Genomic DNA, 11676 nt, shown 5'->3' on the forward strand with positions numbered 1-11676 from the left:
CTACAGCTTGTCGTTCTGTTGAGGTCAGGTTACTGACATCTCAACTTGTCTTCAAATGGAGAGCAATATTTACGTCTCTGATAAACACTCCTCATTCACGTAACATCGGTATGGCGGTCATACGTCAGAAGCAATGTCAATATCGCTATCTTGTAACTAGGTAATACGTACATTGTAACACTGGTTATTAGTTTACGGGAACCTTTCAGTTTTAATATTACCATAGCAAAATAATCTCCATTAGCGCCAAATATTGGTTCAATGATGTATCTCATAAAAACTAGTAAACTCTGCACCATTGTTAAATATTGTCGTTCCGCGTATCATGAACAGAGGATGACTCGAATATTTATGTTGGTCCTAAGATCACTGAGCAAACGAGATGTAATTTTATATCTAAAAACGAGAGAGTATTGGGTTGGTGTCAATATTTGTAGTACGTATCAAAACTATACAGTTCAAAACATTTGGGTCTTTTCATTGCTAATATTTTAGCATGAACATCTTTGTCCAAAGAGCAAAAGTGCTAAATGGGTTTTAACTTGTCTCAGCTCTCAACTTCTAAGGTGGATGACCAGAGAAAATCGGGAATATTGTATTCAGTACTCTTATCTTTTCAATGTTTGACACATTTTCTTTACTCCAAATGCGAAAAAAGTTTTCTTTCCTTTTTTTTATCAGCACACAGTTTAGCTTAAACAAAACCCTTTCCATTTTCTTAACAAATCTCTGCCAAAAGCAGGGTAGATTGTACGATTCAGACTATATCATGAACATGTGTTTGTAAGCCACTATCAAATAGCGATGATAGCATCTGTTCGCGAAAGGGTGAGCGTTTCCACCAACTGTCATCAACACAAGCAGTACAAAACCCGCGGGTTCACAAAACAAGTACAGGTTTGTCTGGAAACTAGAACAAAAAGATGAATACCGTGATGATCTCTTGTCACAGGACAAAATCGACAAGTTACAACAGTGTTGCGACAAAACGCTCTCCGATATTGACGCGGCAGTTGTACTTTTCACTTATGTTTTGTTTGACGCTTGGCAAAATAAAGTTGTAAAGATTCAAATCATTCATTCCTATTACAGAAGTGATAGACTGTTAAAACTGTTTCGTTTAAATAGAGACATCATTGCACTTGACAATTACCTAAAAGGGAGAAATTGATACTCAAGCGTTTTAAGAGAACATAAAATACAGTTCTGTGACTCTATAAAGAATAGAATTATAGATAACATTTACAATGCCAAAGACTTCCGGTGGTCAATTAAACTATTATATTGAATATTGAATGCCCTAGTGATAATGGTGATGTTTATGACCAGTTCACTTTAGATATTCTAGAGTCGTCTATTAGCAGAAAGGAAATGTTGTACAGAATAAACGAGTTGAAATTCTCCAAATCTGGTGGTATTGATAATGTCATTGCTGAGTTTTTCAGGTTCTCGTCTGATATAATAATACCATATCTTGAATTTATTTTAACATTGAGAGAGCATACTTTCCAACCTCATGGACAATAGGTGTTATCATTCCTCTTCACAAGAGTGGAGACAGACAAGATCCAAATAATTATAGAGGCATAACACTGCTGACTGTACTTAGAAAATTATTCACATCCATTCTCATTAAAAAACATGTGTTTTGGTCAAATGCATGTGATAAAATTGAAAAATCCCAGGCTGGTTTTCGAAAAGGTTATGGCACTGTGATAACATATTTATTTTGCAAGCAATTATTTAACGGTACTTGTCCAGGAAGAGCGGAAAAGTTTATGGTGCGTTTGTTGAATTTGCAAAAGACTTTGATTTAGTAAATATGTCCAAATTGTGGTGCGTTCTAAAGAATAGAGGTGTTTCTAAGAAGATCTTAAATGCTTTGCAGTCTATTTGTAATCATGTGTAAGACGTTTATGAATGTCCATTGCAACTGGATCTTAGACAAGGTTGTGTGTTAAGCCCATTTGTGTTCTCCATGTTAATAAGTGAACTGGCTTATGCTGTTGAATCCTCATGATCGCATGGTATATAGCTACATCCTGACCAAGTCAAATTGTTCCTCTTACTCTTTGCTGACGACGTTATGCTTATCTCCGACACTGTGTATTGTTTATAGACACGTATTACGACACTGGAACTGTTTTGTACTGACTATCATTTGATTGTAAAACTTAAAAAAAACAAAAGTTGTGTCGTATTACAGAGGCTCGAAAATTAAAAATGTTTCATACCACAGATATCTTGGAGTTATCTTCTCGAAGACATTGACATGGTCGAATCATATTGCAAATGCTTCACTTCAAGCGAATAAAGTAATGTGTGGTATTTTTAAGTCCCTCTATGTTCTAAAACCTATCCCATTAGATATGTTTTTTTTTAAAATCTTCAGCTCAATTCTGCTTTATGTGGAGTGTTGATATATACAATGCGGTTGAAAATGTTCATGTTTCTGATTGTAAACGCTTGTTACAAGTGGAGAATGCCACTTCAAATCATGTTGCAAGAGGAGAATGCGGCCGATACCCTCTTTACGTTTATATACTGAACAGCAAAAGTTCCTGTAACATTGAATAAGATTTAATGCAAAGTTATGTTTTTACCAAATCTGAAACAATTTCGGTTTGCAACAGATAAAAGACTCCTGTAAGTGTTCAAATGGTTTCATTTGCCATACTGACTTCAGAAAATGCGTGATTTAATAAAAAAACATGAACATGCCGAATTGTCAATTTACTTATCAATAGCGTGCGTGTCCACGATGCAAGCAACATATCTTCGTCTCATGAAATGGACCAGGCGTCGCACAAGGTCCTGTGGGATATCTGTCCATATCTGCTGGAGCATGTTTCGAAGTTCCTGGAGTGTCTGTGGAACACGTGGTTGACGTCGAAGTCGCCGATCCATCTCATCCCACATTTGCTCGATTGGTGAGAGATCAGGGCAGCGAGCCTGCCAGGGGATGACATTCACGTTGTTTTATTGAAGAGAACCCTGAACAAGTCGAGCAATATGACGCCGGGCGTTGTCATGTTGAAAGGTAATGCCTGGGGCATGACGACGCAAAAACGCTAGAACAACAGGGCTGATGATCTCGTCGCGGTAGCGCTGTCCATTTAGATTTCCCTCTACCACTATCAAACGGGTCCTCTGTCTTGCTGTAATCCCACCCCATACCATAACGCTGCCGCCCCCTAACAGATCTTCTTCCATGACACAATGATTGACGTAACGTTCACCTCGACGTCGGTACACTCAAATCCGTCCATGAGGTGAAAACGAGACTCGTCAGTAAATAGAATCTGTCCCCACTGCATGGCCGTCCAGCGCAGGCGCTGTCTGCACCACTGTAGACGTGCTTGACGGTGGTTTCCTGTCAAAATGGGACGTCTGGCGGGTCTTCTGGTGACAATCCCTGCACATCTGAGGCGGCGACGTACGGTTTGAGAAGATATTCGTCAAAGGCCAGGGATGCTTCTTGCAGTCACTGTTGCTGGCTGGAATCGATTTCGTAGGTGTGTTGTTCGAATCCAGTTGTCTTGTCGATTATTGGTTACGCGTGGCCTGCCACTCTGAGGATGATCTCTGACTGCATTCGTCTGTTGCCAACGTTGCCATAAACACCAAATGGTGTTTCTGTGGACGTTAAATTGTCTTGGAACATCACGTTGACTCGATCCTGTTTCAAGCATACCTATGGCTCGCAGACGCTCAATTCCGGACAGGCCTTGCATTTCGTAATGTTGAATAATTGCGTAATCTTGTCATTTTTCTGAGTGATTGTTGTCAGCACGATGCTAAACAATGCATATGGATTCCCATTAACCACAGGTTCTTATACCCATTCTTGGGTAGTGAAATACATGGGGCTTACATAAAAGTCAACTTTTGCATGGAAAGCATGCTTTTCTGTAGGAGTTGAGTTTTTGTGACTTGATTCCAAACATGTACTACAATATTGAAAACCAAACTTTACTTGTTTGAAAAATACACTAAAATATTGGTGTCACAGGAACTTTTGTTGTTGAGTATACATACAAACGTGTTTTAACGTATTGGTGCAGTATCTTACGAATGCCTGAAAGTAGATATGTCAATATGTGTTATGATATTATGTTTCAAGCAGCAGAAAACGGAAAAAAAATAATTGGGCTTCAAAAGTAAAAATTATTCTCTTCTCTGCGGGATGTGGATACATATGGGAGCTACAATTGGTACATAATACAGTAGCTTTTATCTCAGAATTCGTATTTCGTGTGAAGGCAATATACGAGCAAGACTGGTATGATGTGCTCCTTCAGGGCACCAAAACAAATAGTTATACCCTTTATAAACTATCCTTCTGCTCGGAGTTATACCTTATATTAACGTTATAACTGTTTCAAAATTTAGAGTAGTCCTGGCTCGTTTTAGGTGTAGTTCACACCAGTTAAAAATAGAGAGAGGAAGATATATTCTGCAACTAAGAGAACTGCGAGTGAGTCAATAATGTAATTGTAACACTGTTGAAGATGAGTTTCACTTTGTTATGGTTTGTAATGCTTATAATGCCATTTGGGCAAAATATATTGGTCAAAGATTTTATGATTACCCAATTCGGTATAAATTTAATCAGTTAAATACCCAATTTCGGTATAAATTTGATCAGTTGATTACCCAATTCGGTATAAATTTAATCAGCTGATGTCCTCCTCTGATCTTTGTACAATTAGAAATCTTGCAATGTACATATGTCATGCAATGTTCTTGAGACAATGTAACTTGAATATACATAGTATGTATTACCCTCTCTCTCTAATATGAACCGCCTCCGTGGTCTAGAGGTAGAGCGTCCCCGACCGCGTCATACCAAAAGACGTTAAAAGATGGTACTTGTTGTTACCCTGTCTGGAGCTCAGCATAAAGGGGATAAAACAAGAACTGGTCGGCTTGGAGTCAATATACTGTGTCTGAGTGGGGTATTGATGTTAAACTGCGTCATTGCATCTCAGTGGGCTAGTACTATAAATCGGCATCAGTTCGGACTAGTACATGCACGTGTGCAATATTGGAACGTTGATGTCATCCCTAAAGTCATACAGTCTTGTCTCGATCTAAATATGAAACAGATGAGGGGGCGTCAAAACCGGCTCAAACACAAATGACACGGCCGAGAATAACCAGAATAAGTTTCTTCTTGCTATGATGGAATATAGTTTCATATAACTTCGCACTCATAGTCAAATGGAAAGGAGGTCATTTGTTTGTTGCAAACCGAGTAGCAGATACCAATTGCAAGAGTATCAGCAATCTCTACAGGAAACATACTACACCTCAGCAGTTACACAACATTACTGACAGAAAAGTGAAGGGGTTAGAGAAAGCAGTTGAAGGCCGCTCATATATCAACACTGCAGGTGCTCTATAAACGTCCGTATTATGTTACCGCTTCATGGTCGTGTGGGGCAGCGTCCGCCCGCGTCATCCGCGAGATTCGACCGCGTCATACCAGTAGACGTTAAAAGTTGGTACTTGTTACCCTGCCTGGCGCTCGGCATTTAGAGACTAAAACAAGGACTGATCGGCCTGGGGTCAGTATACTGTGTCTTAGTGGGGTATTCATGTTAACTGCGGCATGGTTTCGCAGTGGGCTGGCATGTCCGGACTAGAACAAGCAGCCACACACACTCACTAGGGCAAGTACGTCGCTTTATCAGTGCAATAATCATGGACACGATTTTGAGTCCCATGTCACCTAACCTTCACCGTTTCATGTACTTCTAGATATGATAACAAAAATTAAGCACTTGTTATAGAACATATTTGCTATCTGACTGATTCATCAAAACGAATTTTCTTTACTAGTACTTTTTGACTATAAGCATATGACACACATGTCTTAATCAGCACGTACAGGAGGAAACGTATGTTAGCTGTAAATAGAAACGCAGTCATTTTTTTTTAGCTGCTCTTAGAAAACATTGGATATAATCTGCTTCTACACGATAGGAGAAGGCACACAGGCTAGCACGGTTACTGGGGTTAATTTAGTTGAGTTGGGGTGAAATGGGGTTTAACGTCACGATCAAGATTCTTTACATCCATGTACATGTAAACTGCCGGGCAAAAGAAAGTTTACACTTTAAAAAATTTGACTTTATAATAAAATTACGATCGTAATCAAAACGTCATAAGGTTGAAAACGTTCGCCGAATCACTGCAACTTCAGGTTCCAAACACAGCTATGATCAAATTCAAGGGCTGGTGAGTAAGTTCTAAGCCTAACAAACAAAACCAACAATTGTGACAGTTTTCATTTTTTAACAATAAACTTTTAATATTGATAATGAAACTTTTCAATTCCCGTCTGGTCAGTATGGGGGATAAGGAATGCCCTATTGTATCTCAAAGGTCGTGAAATGTACTCACCAAAGACTGAAGCTGCTGGAATATCGCTTGACACGAAGGGAAGGTTCACGGTTGGAGAGCTGAAGTCATCCCTCTTGTCATACAGTCTGGAGGAGAGTGTTTTGTCACTCTGAATGTTTATGCATAGATCTAAACATAAACAGATGAGGAGGTCTCACTGGTATCCCTTATTTCTAGATTAGGTGGGTAAATCAGTGGAAGCGAATTGGCATTTTGATTATTATTGGACGATATCAGATCATCGATGTACCTGAACCTTAATTTGAACTTCTTTGCCAAATTACCTTGATTTGTCTTTGCCAATCTGAGCAGAAATGCCCATTCATATGTATAAAGAAACAGATCAACAAGAAGTGGTGTCCATGGGGATGACTAAATGTCTTACCCACATATTTTACGTGGATATTATCAATGAGGAAGTCCAGCATTGCACGTCTTTATTTCTAAGTAAACTTCAGACGACATTTGCTTATATTTGTCACAAATTGTCCTGAACCTCTCAAAATAGATACGTAACTGTATCTGCGGTCATAATTATTGTAAGACAAGCCTCATTGATCTAGGAATGAAGTTTTCCCTAAAGTTTATTATGTGGGATAGTTGAAAAATAAAATGTGTTATTACTGATGCTTGTTTTTTGAAGATTTCTTTCTCAGTTAATATACTGGCCTTACATGTACATGTGGCATTATTGGATATTTCATTTATACCAAGTTCTTTGAACAAACAATTAATGTAGTGCTGTTTACATTATAATGGTTATGTTACTTGAGGCCTTGTCAGTGGGAACAACAATAAACTTTAATTTCATTTTTTGGCAGCGATGATACGCGTACCAAATGCATCACCACTGAATAACCATTTCATGTTTGCTTCATTTTTATCCACCATCAAACATGGCTTTATACATTCTTTTACTCGACAGGTTGGTACAATCACACGTTGGAGAATGTTAGCCCACTCGTTCTCTGTGCATGTTCCAGCTGTTGCAGTGTATGTGGTTCCGGATGACGATGTCGTACGCGGCGATCCAACTCGTCCTCAGATGTTCTATGGGATTCAAATCTGGCGATTTAAACGGCCACGAGAGGACCTGTATCTTGTAATTCGTAGGCCTAGGAATGCTGCTCTTACACTGTTCTCTGTGGTGTAGCATTTCGATAGATGCCGTTGACATCGTTAATCCGTGAATCAACAATCCTAGAAACATAGTCTGTAGATTTAGTTTATTAACCGCTTTATCAGTATAATATAACAACTCTACGTGGCAACGGAGGCACCACGTTATCAGCAAGGCCTTGTTCAGGAAAATGTAGGGGAAATGCGTGACAGATGAACTTAGAGACGCAGCCAATTGTTCCAGTTTAAGTTTGAGGGCGAGCTCAGGATTTATCTGTGTAACCACTAAATAGTTCTATGCTTCGCCCATCACGAGAGCCCGACCACCCAAAGAGAACATGCCAACTTCACGGAATGTTGGAACCTGTGAACCATGTTATCTACACATAGGTTGACCGCGTCTGTTACCCAATGTTTAAATTGTTTGTTTACAGTAACTGTGCTGTGTTATCACTGAACAGTTTAAAGGAGTGAATGAGTGAGTGAATGCGCCGCTTTTAGCAACTCCTGAAACACACTGCAACCATGTTACAGTGGGCGCATATCACGTTTTAATGATTTGCCCAGAATACAGTAATATAGTATAATATTTACCCAGTACGTTGTACAGGCCCTCGTAATGAACGTTTCTGATCCCAAAACAGACTAAAGATGATAATTTCCTATTTAAGCTATCTCTATTATTGTATCATATATTTTCCCAAGAGAATAGTTCCATTGTTAAGAAATACTATGTTTTTGTGACTTGCATAGCACATATTAAGGTGCGCTTATTATAACTTGTACGACTTGAACATGTGGCATTTGCTTATGGTCACCTCTACGAACCCATACGCCCCCTCCCCATCTCCCACTAAACAATATTGGATGCAAGTCTAATATTTATTACATAAATGCACAAAATCCTTAATTTACATATTTAGGAAAATCTAACATTTCATATCCCTTCCGATGACTTCTTCTGGAGACGGTTTACAAGCAAACATGTCCAAGTAACACATGCTAAAATGCCATTTTCTGATTAATGATGATCAAAATTACTACTTCTTAATCAACATGCTTACAGGTAATATAACTTTATTCCATAACAACATTCCAAACAGGTTCTCATCCTCCGATAAACACAAAGTCTTGTAATCGTCAGCCGTCTACTGTACATGTACCCGACGAATTAACATCTGTTGTCCATATGTGAAAATATACACATAAGCATAGCTTATTTTAACATCCTCTTTGCTTAAATTGTTAATGTTGCGAGTCCCATACATACAAACAAAATTGGATGCTAAGTCTAATGTTTGTTATATAAAAGGAAAAAGCACCTATTATATACTTCAAGAATATCTAGCATTTCATATCCATTCCGATAGCCTGCTTCTTCAGACTGTTTTCAGGCGAAGATCATGCCCCAGTAGCACGTTAGAATGCAATTTTCTCATTAATGATGTTCAAAATTACTACGTTATCAAACAACATGCTTACAGGTAATATAACGTTATTCCATTACAACATCTCAAACAGGGTCTCTTTCTTGCGTATACACAAAGTTTGTAGAACCGTCAGCGGCCTACTGTACATGTAATACGACAAATTAAATCTGGTCCATATGTGAAAATATCCACATAAGCATAGCTTATTTCTTTGCTTAAATGAGATAATCAGGAATGTTTCGCGTCTCCATGGAGAGAGTCCACTGTAGAGGAACTGCATGCTATCACGAATGTCTCCAGCAGTTTTCCTGAGCAAAACCAGTAATCAGTGGTATTTAAGCCTTTTCCGCTGAGGTGTCTTCACTGTCGTTGGCGTTGGCGTTGGCGTTGGCGTTTGGCGTTGGCGATGGTTTGACGATTGTAGGTTGCATATCTAAGCACACACTGTCCTTTTTATCCGGGAACTGGTCACAGTTGAATTCGGTCGGCCATTCCAAACCATACTTGTTCATAAGACTTTCACAACCCCGTTTACTGTCCTCGTATATGTGCCTACACGGTGGAATGATGCCAACCAATGGAGAGCAGTAGGGAAAAAACGTAGAACACGCGAGAAACTTGGAACTGCTAGAGCATTGCACTTTTGTTAATGCATAGAACATGTATGATGCACTGACTGGGCCATGCACCTGTTTAAGAGAGTTTGGGAACTTCGTTGTATTGTAGGGCATGTCCGCACACTCAGGATGTAAAGTCGTTGGCGCAGAACACACACCTTCATGGTTTGGAAACCTTTTACGTTCAGCTGTCTCTAAATGCACTGATGTTTTCATCGTTGTTGTTGTTGTCGTTGGTGTCACAGTTGTAGGTTCTATATCTAAGCACAAACTGTCATCATTTTTATCCGGGAACTGGTCACAGTTGAATGAGGTCGGCCACTCGAAACCAAACTTGTTCATAAGATTTTCACAACCACGTCTGCTGTCCTCGCAGATGTGCCTACACGATGGAATGGTACCAATCAGGGGACTGCATTTGGGAAAATACGTAGAACACAGGAAGAACTTGAGACTGCTTGAGCACTGACTTTCTGTTACTATTACTGGCCAGAAGTCATGTACTTCAAGGGCTGCGTCATTCATGTTTTCATGATTAAGAGAGTTTGGGAACTTCGTTATATTGTAGGGCATGTCAGCACACATTGGAGGTAAAGACGTAGACGCTGAACACATACCTTCATGATTAGATCTTCCTTTTGCCATCAGTGGGAACAGAATGAACACCCCTTGTTAGTCCTGCCATGATGATGTCAATTGCTGACATTAAGCAATCTGTGGGTTTGTTCTGTTGTTTGATTCTTCAACACAGCCTCAGAAGGGGAAAGATTATTTACGCTGTTCTCGTTTTTCTTGCATATTCGGATCAGGTTGCGAATATCTCAACAGATTTTCAAAAAGTAACCTGCTGTTCTGTTCTGTTTACTGACACCATGTCGAGAAATATTTACGTCTCTCCGTGAATTAGTCAAATGCAGGTGTTTTATATCCCTATGCTGTCTTTGCTCTCTGAAAATGTCAACTAAATGTAGAGTTTATCATGAGGTAAACACTCTTCATCCAAGTAACATCAGTATTTCGGTCATACGTCAGAAATTATGTCAATCTTTGTAGGTGACACTGTTTCATATTTTACAATTACTATTAATATTAGATCTACTACTGTACAGCACACCCTTGCAAACTCCAATGTACTTATTTATGCGATTTATCCCCCTACCGTTCTATAAGGATTACACGCACGAATTCCTTGAATGATACCATGATTTGTATCATGATTTGATTGATAGGGGCGGACATTTGTGACAATTGTCAGAGCTGTCGTTGTAGATTAATAGGAACTTGACTTAATCATAAGATTCCTCATGTATTTCTTTTAATGTCAATGTAATTTTTTCTTACAGTAATCCTATGTTATTCTAAAGAGAAACGTATCTACATAGGTATGTTTTGAAGTACATTACATCACTATCGATGGGTATTAATGGTAAAAAAATAATCAATGCCATTGTATAAATATATCATCAGTTGTAGGTAAAATTGTTTTCTTTTGCTTTCAAGTATTTTATAAATTTATAACTATCAACCACACCCCATAACACACGAAGTATATATAAGCGATGCCTGTTTTACATTTCGCCAAATTTTCGAGTGATAATAAATGAGGTAGCTGAATATCTTTGCTGCCGATCAAAACGTTATTCACAGTGACGTTGCCAGCCGTTTTGTTGAGGTCAGTTTACAGACACCTCAACTTGTCTTCAAATGTAGAAACATAGTTACGTCTCTGGTAAACACTCCTCATTCACGAAACATCAGTATGGCGGTCATACTTCAGAAGCTACGTCGATCTCGCTATCTTGTTATTAGGTAATACGAACAGTGTAACACTGTTTATTAGTTTACGATGATCATTTATGTTTTAATATTACTATGATGGAGCGAAACATGGTTAATTCAAACTCCATTATCTCCAAATATTGGTTCAATCATGTATCTCATGAAAACTAGTACGCTCTGCGCCATTGTTTAATAGTGGCATTCCGCTTATCATGAACAGAAGGTGACTCGAATATTTATGTTGGTCCTAAGATCACTGAACTAACGAGATGTAAGTGTCTATCTACGAACGAGAGTGTATAGGGTTGGTGTCAATATTTGTA

The 11676-nt window shown here is 38.8% G+C and overlaps 1 pseudogene; it reads right to left on the reverse strand.

Moving 5' to 3' along the window:
* Positions 1-9030: 9030 nt before the first annotated feature.
* LOC139458468 (uncharacterized) lies at positions 9031-10372 on the reverse strand (annotated as a pseudogene).
* Positions 10373-11676: the final 1304 nt, after the last annotated feature.

The sequence above is a fragment of the Haliotis cracherodii genome, unplaced genomic scaffold (genome assembly GCF_022045235.1).
Source record: "Haliotis cracherodii isolate W230 unplaced genomic scaffold, xgHalCrac1.p SCAF_13, whole genome shotgun sequence".
Taxonomy (NCBI): Eukaryota; Metazoa; Mollusca; class Gastropoda; order Lepetellida; family Haliotidae; genus Haliotis; species Haliotis cracherodii.